General features: G+C 39.0%; 1 protein-coding gene across 1 annotated transcript in view; it reads right to left on the bottom strand.

Annotated features, from left to right (window-relative positions):
• The window catches only part of TENM3 (teneurin transmembrane protein 3), a 2,716,013-nt gene that overhangs the window by 1,829,756 nt on the left and 874,243 nt on the right, over positions 1-12,014 (bottom strand). The window contains exon 6 of the mRNA XM_083170719.1: positions 2,278-2,433. The gene's annotated coding sequence lies outside the window, so the exon portion shown is untranslated. The remainder of the gene's footprint in view (positions 1-2,277; positions 2,434-12,014) is intronic.

A 12,014-nucleotide genomic window follows, 5' to 3' on the forward strand; every position in this document is an offset into this window, starting at 1 on the left:
TATTTTCAGATATCCCTGTAGATTTACAGTAACAGGTGAAATTATAACAACACTAATTACAAGTCGGAGTTGAATTAAGTTTTTCTTTAAAAACAAAAAACACTTTCATTATGCTATCAAAAAACGGAAACTTTTTGTGTGATAACTTATGTTATGTTAAGATTGGATTTAATAAAAAGTGACGGAAAACAGAAATATCTTATAAAATATAAATTGAGAAAACCTAATTATATATTATTACTTCTAATTTGTCTTCCAAGTAATAACTAAGAAATTGAAGTTACAAGTCATCTTCCTGATTACTTGACACATGTGTTCTGTCATAAGAACTGTAAATGAAATTGGAAAATATATATATATATATATATATATATATATATATTTCATTCTCACTGTTTATTTTTCTCTAGAGCAGAAACTTGCATTAGAACACAAAAGTAATATTTAATATTAAAGAATATATTGTGCACACTCTACTTATAAGGGCACATGTAACCTATCGAGAGTTCTGCAACTGAGTAAACTACTGTAAAAAATGAGTCATTATAAAGTGAACCCATTCAAAAACATTGACCAATGTATCCTATTTTTATTTTAATCAACCATGTTTTCCAGGTTTCTTGGGAGTATGTAACAGCTTTAACAAAAAAGTGGTAAGATATGTTAAAAGTCATAATGTCAAAACCAGAATGTTAACATGATCATAATGTCAACATTAACAATGTCAACAATCATTTGACAATGATAAAATATCAAGATAATCGCTAACCCCACCCTAATGACTAACCCAACCCCCCCCCCCCCCCCTAACCCTAGCCCAAATATTATGACTGACACTGTGCCATTGTATATGTCAACATTTTGTCTACATTCCACTTAAAAATATTTTTGGAATATGTACTAATCCTTGGAATGAAATAAAGTAAAGGGAGGCAAGGTACCACCCAATCAGCTCCTGACTGTCATGTCACAGGCTGTGTTTAAAAATGTCACAAGCTGGTTGGCTGGTTCTTTTGTCCATCCATGTTATCTCCATGGTTTGTATATCTGCACCATAGTTGGGTGTATTTTTATATTTTTCATTTATGGGAAGAGCTAGGCAATTAATTTAACCCAAATATAGTATGGCAGTACTGTCGGATCACTGGCAGTATCCCGACTGCCAGTGATCCGACAGGGGGGATCCCGACTCGCAGGGGCTATTCTCCCTTGTGGGGGTCTACCACCCCATAGAGGGAGAATAGAACCTGTGGCGAGCATACCAAGCCACCGGGCCCACAGCATGGCGAGCGCAGCAAGCCCGCAAGGGGCTTCTTTGGACTTTCCCCCTTGTTGGAGCACCGGCAGTCGGGATCCCGATGTCGGGATACTGACTGTCGGGATCCCCACTGTCGGAGGCGCATACCACACCCAATTGTGGAGCTTAATAATGTGATTTTAAAGAACATTGGCAGTAATAATATTTTTTGCCAAAAAACTATTGTTGTTTTAGCTAAAGTATTGTTATTGATTATATTATTATGACTAAAAATATATTTGTATATCATTCTAGTTGAACAGTGATCTTTTGGCGTGACAAAGATTTATTATTAGCTTTATTTTCTCCTTTTGAAAGTCATACTATAATAATGAAGAGCATTAAAGAGAAAAGGAAAAATCCTTATTTAAAAAAAGAAACTATCTTCTATGAAAGAGTGTTGTCTCATTAATGAGTGCACTATGGGCTCTTCAACGGGTCTATTAATTAAAATCTATTTTAAAATCTTAAATTTCATTAAGATATATTAATAGTACATTAGCATATTTCATCAATGTTTTGCTTTATTTATATTTTTTTCATGTGTAGAAAAAATATTTTGATGTGAATCTTGAAATGTATCTAGCTCCTCCTCCTTATAATTTGCAAAGACATTTTGTCTATGTCAGCAAAATAATTGTGAGTAAATTGAGGAAGGCAAATGGAAGTTAGAAGATTAAATATCTCAAGTCTTTGTTACGACTAGTCATATACATTACACCATAGAGCATGTTGCAAGTTTATGCATATTCTAAACAAATAATACAGTAATGGTAAATTGCTAAGTTTTGTAGTGAAGTTTAAAAGCATAAATAATACAAATACTACATACTTCTATTATAATGTTAAAAAACACATTACTATTCTTACTGGAAATTAGAATACAACATGTGCAATTGCTCTAATAGATGGTGATACAATGAAATATACCAATTAACAGTTTTCTTGCTCTCAAAGGAAGAGTTGTTCTTTTCACTTACCTTCTCTGATGGGTTAGATATAAACCAGCTGTATGAACGTAAATCTCAATTAGTGTAATTTATGTATCCTTGAATGTCAATCATTAGTGTTGAGAGGTGGGACTTAAAGGCTCTGTACATTAATTAAGAGCACATCTCTGTAGAGTCATCTTACACCTAAGGGATAAAGAGGAAGTTTTAATTAGATTTCAGAAGACAGTATGTCATATGTAAAATGTAAAAATGAATTTTGTTCTTCTACAAAAGTTGTACTTCATTAATTTATAAAGAAATGATCACAAAAGGATATTATTAAAGATCATGTAAAAAAGAATCAGTCACTCATTGAAATTACAGAGTGAAGTCAAAAAGGTTAAATTAGGAATATGGCTTATTTAAAGCTGTTAAGTACAGTTACTCATGCATCCTCATATATGAACACATTTGGATGCATGACACATTATATAATATGCTGAACCTTCCCATTCACAGAATAAAATGAAGGGTCAAACTAATAGATACAGTACTTTGTTTTCATAGAAGGATTTCCTCAGGAGTCACAAATTAATTACTTAGTAATGAATAAAGACAGGTACTGAAGTTGTCTGGCTAAAATAAAAGAAATTGCACTTGTCAAAGTAAAGGTGAATTTAAAATACTGCAAAAAAATAGAACAAACAGCTATGCTGTAGTTAAATGTTTTTTAAAGCGACTTAAATTTCAAAGTTGTATGCCTGGTAGAAAAAAAAAAAGTTTAGTGCATGAAAAGTACATATGTTTAGTAAAAAAAAAAAACAGTTTAAACACAGTTGTTGGCAATAGATACTAGTAGTGGGCAGATAAGGTGTGTGTTTGTGTCTCTGGGTAGATTGGTTACTGTGTTGATCTAGGGTGGGGTGAATGGTAAGGTTTTCGTGCTGTGTAGCTAGTTTTGCAAGGTCCAGGACATTTTTATGGAGAAGTGTGTACATTTACCCATAAACTGTGACTACTTGGGCACAGCAACATAATGCACTTAGCAGAAGCACCAGTGTGAGAGGGACTGACCAGAGTGGGGCCTCCTCTCCTGAACTTCCTCTGCTCATTAGTGCACTACATTAACACAATAAATACTGTTTATTATACAGTTCAATTTCTTCAACCAACGGGCACTGGTTTTACAGTTCTAAAATTCCACTTAAGTCTTCTTATATCTGTTCACAGATTAAAACAGTTATAGTACATATATGGTTCATTTGTAATCATAGCTATTACACAATGGGTGAAGTGCTACTTTTTCCATCTGTTCCTGTTTTCTTGTCATTGATTCTTTTCTAATCATTTTTATTTAATAAAAGTATTTTTTTTATCCTATATATTGAGCCATATACCCATTTATTGGATACAACAGTGATTGGTGGAGAACCCAGGATCAGGAGATCCATAAAGAAAATGCTACGGGAGTGACATCATCTATAGAAGCGTAAGTTGGGTACGCCCACTTTTCCCTTAAATCTTCAAATTTACAATGAGTGATATCCGTACTATAAGATAAAGGAAGGAATAACGTGTGTGTGTGTGTGTACAGTACGCATCGAGAACATCTTACCCGCTATAAAAGATACCATTATATGTAGAATTTACTCCACCTATGTATGAGTACGGTATGACAACTACTACACAGTACCCTCTGCAATATAATTTTTCCATTATTAAGGTATACTAATCTATATCTTCTTTCCTTTTCTATTCCCCTTATATGTGGACATCCGATTTATATATAAATCCAGAAAATATATGGACTGTACATTATCCACGAGCGCTGTTTGGTAATAGTGGTAATTTTGTGGAGAAGAATAAAATGAGCCACCAATGAGTGTATATCTATGAATATCTTAGTTTCCACTACAATACCGTTACTGCATGATACAAATAACTTGTCTTTCTGTTAATCACCATACAGTATGGTCTCCATACTCATACCTCCCAACATGGCCAACATTTACAACCTTTGGATGCTTACATTTTAAATGTCCTAAGTTAAAACTCACACACCTGAGTAATGTATATATAATAACAGGAGTGTTCAAAGTGTATTAAATTATAATTATTATCGTTTATTTATATGGCTTAACATGGGTTCTGCAGCTCCTGACAATACATAGATGAGCAAAGAACAATACAAGAAAGATTGTGATTTACAGCACAACTGCAAACTAGGACAAGTACAGGATAAATAAAAAAGACAGTTGTAACAGTGGACACTGACGCAATTATAACAGTGTCAGAGATATATTCTAATAAAATAATAACAAGGGGAGAGAGGGCCCTGCTTGTTAGAGCTTACATTCTAAAGGATGTTAAATTAAATGTATTCATCATGTGAACTTTCCCTCATCTGCATGGGTGGACTTTTCCCCTTGCACTGTTGGAACAGTGTTGAATAGCAATTCACAAAAAAATTATTGAAAATTGCTAAAATTAGTTGGACTTGAAATTGTATTGCCCCTCCTTAGAATTCATCATCCCTCTTGGTATCAAATATAGAAAAACATACAAAAACAGATGATATACAGATACTAATTGACAAATATGTTGTTGCCTGCTGTTACTGTGGAAATGCTTTCCTAGTTTTTTTACCTGAATGTAGCCACAATGTCAGATCAGTGTTGCGCAGATTCTCTGCTAAGCTGTGATTACAGGTTGTGACCTACCCTGTGGTGAATCAAATTCATTATAAATATCTCTGGAACCAACACCTGGCAGAAGGTCAACAGCTGCAGTGTATATACTTAATGAAACATGAGTCCCAGTAGACAGTAGATTTTTGCCCAGATAACATTTTACAGTAAACTAATCCTGAAATATTAAGCCATTTTATGGGGATATAACACAGTGCAGAATGTACACATCTATATGAAAGCTAAAGCAAAAGCAATCATGGAATAAACAATGCAATATATGTTGTACATATGTGTCCTGTTATATTGCTGCCATGTAGAGCACCATATTATAACAGTAGAGCATTTAGTCACACCCACCGGCTCGTCATTTGTAGCTAATGTTTAGCAGATGCATGTGTATGCATTCTCCTAGCTTTTCCCGTGCCATGAATGTCGTAAAGCATATGCATCCCTGCAACAATAAGGGAGGACATATCTGTTTCATTTGTTTATTTTTTTTCACTGCTGAAATATATGACTTATTGTTGTTACAGGAATATTTTTTATATATATTTTATATATATATATATATATATATATATATATATATATATATATATATATATATATATATATATTATAGAAATTCAGCTAGAGCTTCTGTCTCTTTATATCTACTTCAAAGACCCTGAGTACCGCCGATCTACTCCTGCATACATATATATATATGAATGTGGATAGCGGCACTCACAGATGGTTAAAGAACTGCAACAAATATCAACGGTGCAACTGTCAACATTTCAGATTTATATCTTTCGTGAGGATATGAGTCATATCCTGATGAAAGATGTCAATCTAAAATGTTGATATACCAGTGAGTTACGCTACAGTTCTTTCAATGTCTATCCAACTGATGTCTTCACCAAACTGACATTCGGTAAGAGATGTAAGGTATATCCCATCAGTCAGAGAGCAAGGATATACCTTACATCTCTTACCGAAAGTCAGTTTAGTGAAGGCATCAGTTGGATATTTTTATATATTGGTCCTAAGATGATGATACTCAGACAGTCCATATCTTCTCCGTGGTGTTGACCCTCCTTTTTGGTTTGTCTACCATTGGAGATAGAATTTACTGTTGATTGATACCTTGTTACCCCTTAAGAAGTCCCTCCGGGACAAAACATGTAGGGTTTTCAGGAAAACACCAGTTGAAAGTGGTATCAAACACCGGACTAATTGTGATGTGAATATTGTGTGAACATCAATTGTTTTTATTGTTATAATAAAATATTTTTTTATATATTTATATATATATTGTTTTACCAACATGTTTATACTTTGGGTGAAACTCCTAGCGCACCTCTATATCTTTCTTTCATCTATCTTTGTTTCATACCTCTATTAACAGCGAGGTACTGTATATAGAAGTGCAGTACCCTTACAACGCAGGAAAGGTCACAACCCCCTATCTCTTGATATATATATATATATATATATATATAGATTGCAGCAAAGGATTCAATCGGCGGCACTCCCAGGATCTTTTTAAAAGTGCTTTAATAGTGCTCCAACGTTTCGGGAATAACCCCGTTTTTAAGGAAAAAACACTGTTGTTTTTTCCTTGAAAACGGGGTTATTCCCGAAACGTTGGAGCACTATTAAAGCACTTTTAAAAAGATCCTGGGAGTGCCGCCGATTGAATCCTTTGCTGCAATCTACAAACAGTTGCCGGAGGGCACCCAGGCAGATGCCACTGATACCAAGGAGTGCCGAGCTGAACAAGTCTAATATATATATATATATATATATATATATATATATATATATATATATATATATATATAGCCCAGAGGGGTAGCCGTCCAGTACAATAGTGGATAAAGGGTGCCTTCTTAATGGATGTCCCAGGTCAGGAGCTCCACAACGTATACCTTGATGGCGGCACTCACAAATAAGTAATCTAAAAACGCAAATACTGCAATGTTTCAATGTTTTTATTCACACATTGTCTTCAGGCATATAACTTGTTATATGCATATACTTTCTAAAATGTAGACATATAGGGTGACATTCTATGGGTTGAGATAATTAGACTTTTGCGATTTTTTTCGCAAAAACGGCCGAAATCGCATTTTTTTCCATTTTCGCATATTTAATGAGCTGCGAAAATGTGAAAAAAGTGCGATTTTGGCCAACAAGTTGGACACACTGGAAATGCGATGGCTGCTTTTCGTGGCACATCGCATCCAGATGTTTTCACATGAAAAAGTATACAAATCGCATATTTAATGGTATGCGATTTGTATAAAGTGTGTCTATAATTCGCCCAAAAATCAGACCAGGTTCTGATGGGCGAATTAGCCAGAACCCTGCACAGATCGCAATGATCTGTGCAGGGTTCTGGTGTAAAAAAAAGTTTAAACAGTTAAAATAAAAAAAAAAAAACGCACCACTTCGCACTTTTGAAAATCGCAAGATTGGCCCGTTTTCCGCATATTTAATGAGATGCGAAAAACGGGCCAAATAGTGCGAATAGGTGCGAGTTGGTGCGATGTCTTTAGTCCTGAAAATGTGCGATTTTCATGTCTGAAAATCGCACGTTTGCAGGAAATCGCAAATGAAAATAAAAAAAAAACCAGCGCGGGGTTCCCCGCCAGAGCATAACCAGCCCCGGGCTCATTGAGCCGGTGCTGGTGACATAAAATCAGGGTCCCCGACAAATAGGGGTCCCCTTGATTTAATGAAACCAGCACCAGGCTCAAGGTCCGGCGCTGGTTCCCAAAATACGGGGGACAAAATGACTAGGGGTCCCCTGTATTTTAAGGACCAGCACCAGACCCAACCAGCCAGCAGGGTAATGCCACAGCCGGGGGACACTTATTATATAAGGTCCCGCGGCCAAAGCATTATCCCCCTGGCTGGTCAGCATGGGCAGGGGTCCTGGGGAAGTGGGGACCCCCCCAATGAAGGGGTCCCCCCCTCCAGGACTTACCAGCCCATGCTGAAAGTCCGGGGCTGTCCCCGATGCCCCTGGGCGGTGGGCATCGAGCTGATGGAAAGTGTAAAAAATAGAAGAAAAACTATTGTTTTCTACTGTAGAACTATGAGTCCCAGCAAGCCTACCCCGCATGCTGGGACTTGGAGAACCACAAGTCCCAGCATGCGGGGCATTAAAGGGCCCGCTGGCACTTGTAGTTCTACAGTACAAAAAATAGTTAAATAAAACACACTGACACCCTGAACAATAAAGGTTTAATACACACATAACACACACACTGATACTTACCTACCTTGAGCCCATAGGTCAGTCCCTGGATCCTGGGTCCGGGGATCCTGGACAGAAGAGTCCGGTTCCGGGGCCTTGGTCCTGGTTCCGGGGCTGGTCCGGGGTCCTGGGCTCCAGGGCTGATGTCTCCGGGGTCCAGGATCCGAAGTAGTCCAAAAGGGGTCCCTAAGGAAGGAAATCCTACTCACCTGGTCCCCGGCGATGACCTCGGCATCCTCGCCGGCAGACGCGCTGCTCCCGGCTGGTACCCGCTCTCGGACTGGAGAGGCGCAGAGATTTTAATCTTCCGCGCCTTTCCTCCGAATGATTCTATTGGCCGCCGAGAAAGTAGGCTCCTGATTGGCCGCTAGGCGGCCAATGGAATCATTCTGAAAAGATGAAAATCTCTGCGCCTCTCCAGTCCGAGAGCGGGTACCAGCCGGGAGCAGCGCGTCTGCCGGCGAGGATGCCGAGGTCATCGCCGGGGACCAGGTGAGTAAGATTTCCTTCCTTAGGGACCCCTTTTGGACTACTTTGGATCCTGGACCCCGGTGACATCAGCCCTGGAGCCCAGGACCCCGGACCAGCCCCGGAACCAGGACCAAGGCCCCGGAACCAGACTCTTCTGTCCAGGAGCCCCGGACCCAGGATCCAGGGACCGACCTACGGGCTCAAGGTAGGTAAGTATCAGTGTGTGTGTTATGTGTGTATTAAACTTTTATTTTTCAGGGTGTCAGTGTGTTTTATTTAACTATTTTTTGTACTGTAGAACTACAAGTGCCAGTGGGCCCTTTAATGCCCCGCATGCTGGGACTTGTGGTTCTCCAAGTCCCAGCATGCGGGGTAGGCTTGCTGGGACTCATAGTTCTACAGTAGAAAACAATAGTTTTTCTTCTATTTTTACACTTTCCATCAGCCCGATGCCCACCGCCCAGGGGCATCGGGGACGGATTCAGTACTGAATCCCGGCGGTCGGGATCCCGGCGTTCAGAATCCCGACGCCAGAATCCCGAACGCCGAAATCCCGACAAGTGGGGGACGGGGATCGCCCTCCCTTGCGGGCTCGCTGCGCTCGCCACGCAGCGGGCCCGGTGCCTCGCTACGCTCGGCACACTAATTTATTCTCCCTCCATGGGTGTCGTGGACACCCATGGAGGGAGAATGTGACGGGATTTCGGCGGTCGGGATTCCGGCGTCGGGATTCTGAACGCCGGGATCCCGACCGCCGGGATCTTAACTGCATCCCTCGGGGACAGCCCCGGACTTTCAGCATGGGCTGGTAAGTCCTGGAGGGGGGGGACCCCTTCATTGGGGGGGGGGCACTTCCCCAAGACCCCTGCCCATGCTGACCAGCCAGGGGGATAATGCTTTGGCCGCGGGACCTTATATAATAAGTGTCCCCCGGCTGTGGCATTACCCTGCTGGCTGGTTGGGTCTGGTGCTGGTTCTTAAAATAGTCATTTTGTCCCCCGTATTTTGGGAACCAGCGCCGGACCTTGAGCCTGGTGCTGGTTTCATTAAATCAAGGGGACCCCTATTTGTCGGGGACCCTGATTTTAGGTCACCAGCACCGGCTCAATGAGCCCGGGGCTGGTTATGCTCTGGCGGGGAACCCCGCGCTGGTTTTTTTTATTTTCATTTGCGATTTCCTGCAAACGTGCGATTTTCAGACATGAAAATCGCACATTTTCAGGACTAAAGACATCGCACCAACTCGCACCTATTCACACTATTTGGCCCGTTTTTCGCATCTCATTAAATATGCGGAAAACGGGCCAATCTTGCGATTTTCAAAAGTGCGAAGTGGTGCGATAAAAAAAATGCGGATTTATCTCAATCCATAGAATGTCACCCTTAGTTTATAGTAAAATTCCCATACATATACACTACAGTAGTGGCAATACCAACGACATCCAGGCACATGGTTGCCACCAAAAGAATACTATTCCCTGTGCCTAAGTTCTGTTTTTAACACAGTTTAACAAAGTTATTTGAATCCGTTTAAAAAAAATAGAGCACAGAGACTGCATGCCCTCATCCATGATTAAGTGCCACGAACATGAAATGCGTTGGAGAGTGAGGATGGAAATCAGAAGTACGGACCAAATAGACCCAGAGTCGAAGCCACATCTGAAGAATGATAAATCTGCTGCTTACAATTAATAGCAAGCACCCTGCCATACCTTGGCCAACTTCATACTGCACTACAGCAAAAGAAGTTTATTCAGTTTACCCGGACTCCACACTTTATCTTTTAAGAGAGCTGAAATCATTGTTTTCGTACATACACATTTTACTTTGGTATTGCAACTCTTTTTTATTTTAAGCACTTTTTTTTATTTATTTTAAAGCTAGATAGTCACTCACACACACACAAACATATATATATATATATATATATATATATATATATATATATTAATATATATTTATATATATATTCTCTACTGATGAAGTCCAGCCTATGCAATACTGTTTTCTACTACAGCACCTTTCTATGTAAGCTATATTCCCTTATTTTATACTTTATTGCACTTTATTAAACTCCACTTTAAAAAATTTAGTTGGAGTTTTTCCTTCCTTATCATCATGTGACACTCACGTTTGGACCTGACCCAAACCTTTAGGAACCCTGCCCTGAGAGGCTAAATCGGTAGGTCCAGGCAATACCCTGGTAATCCACAACAACAGGATATCCAAACAGCACTTATCATGGATGAGCACAAAAGTACTTTTAAACGATATACACATTACTTTTATTTTCAACCGTGGAAACCCACTTACTACACTAGAGAGCACTGTCTTCTCATCCCCACTTTTCTAGTACACATTTATTTGAGACGGTACAACAATGCATAATACAATGCATAAAATGCTGGAGAAAACCACACACTCTTAATTCTATCAGGTCTGCAGGTGCTGGAGCATATACAATCATGTATCCATAGGATCCACTCCAATAAAGGTATAGGACACAAGAACCAGCACACCACCATTTGAAATGCAATAAAATGTTTTTTAGTGATTCTTCTTTAGGGCACTAAGGGCCACGGAGGTTAAGCTGCTGGCATCTTACAGCTCCCCTAGGAATCGATAAGTTCCTTTGTTTTGTGAATCTGAGAGATTGTTGAAGGCTCTAAAGATGCACCTGGTTTTGTCCATCTAAGAAGGATTTTGTCAGAAAGAGTGAACTAGAATAAGGCCCTTAGTTCTAGCATAGTAATACATATATGTATGTGCATATGCACCAATGTACAGATATATCAATTATTTGATTCAGATCTATCCAATACATTTAATACAGTATCAAAAATTCATTACACAGAATAAAAATGAATTTATCCAATTATATAATATCTCTTATTTGTTGCTCAGTAAAATTAATAGTAAACATAAAAATCTCACAGTAAACATAAAAAATTCAGAATTCATAATAAGTTTATGGGAACCACCCTCACTGACCATATATACAACTACTCTTTATTAGTTTATGAAAGGCGTGATCTCATATCCCTCATTTAATCCCGAGGGAATTAAAGTGCCAAGCTGGAGAATCCAGTGGGTTTCACGCTTTATTAAAAATGTATCCCAATCGCCTCCCCTTTTAATTTTAAGTACAAGTTCTATACCTTTAGATGTAAGAGTGCGAGGATCACAGTTATGATGTTCTCTAAAGTGATGTGGTACACTATGGTTAGTCCTAACCTTTAATGGTCTCTTTGTTTTTCCAACGTATCTCAACCCGCATCCACATTTCAGCATATAAACTACATGTGATGAATTACAATTGATGAACTCTCTGGTCTTCAACTTAGAGGTATCAATGTCAGCACCTTTATGAACATATT

Source organism: Crinia signifera, chromosome 1 (assembly GCF_055691185.1).
Source record: "Crinia signifera chromosome 1, ASM5569118v1, whole genome shotgun sequence".
NCBI lineage: Eukaryota > Metazoa > Chordata > Amphibia > Anura > Myobatrachidae > Crinia > Crinia signifera.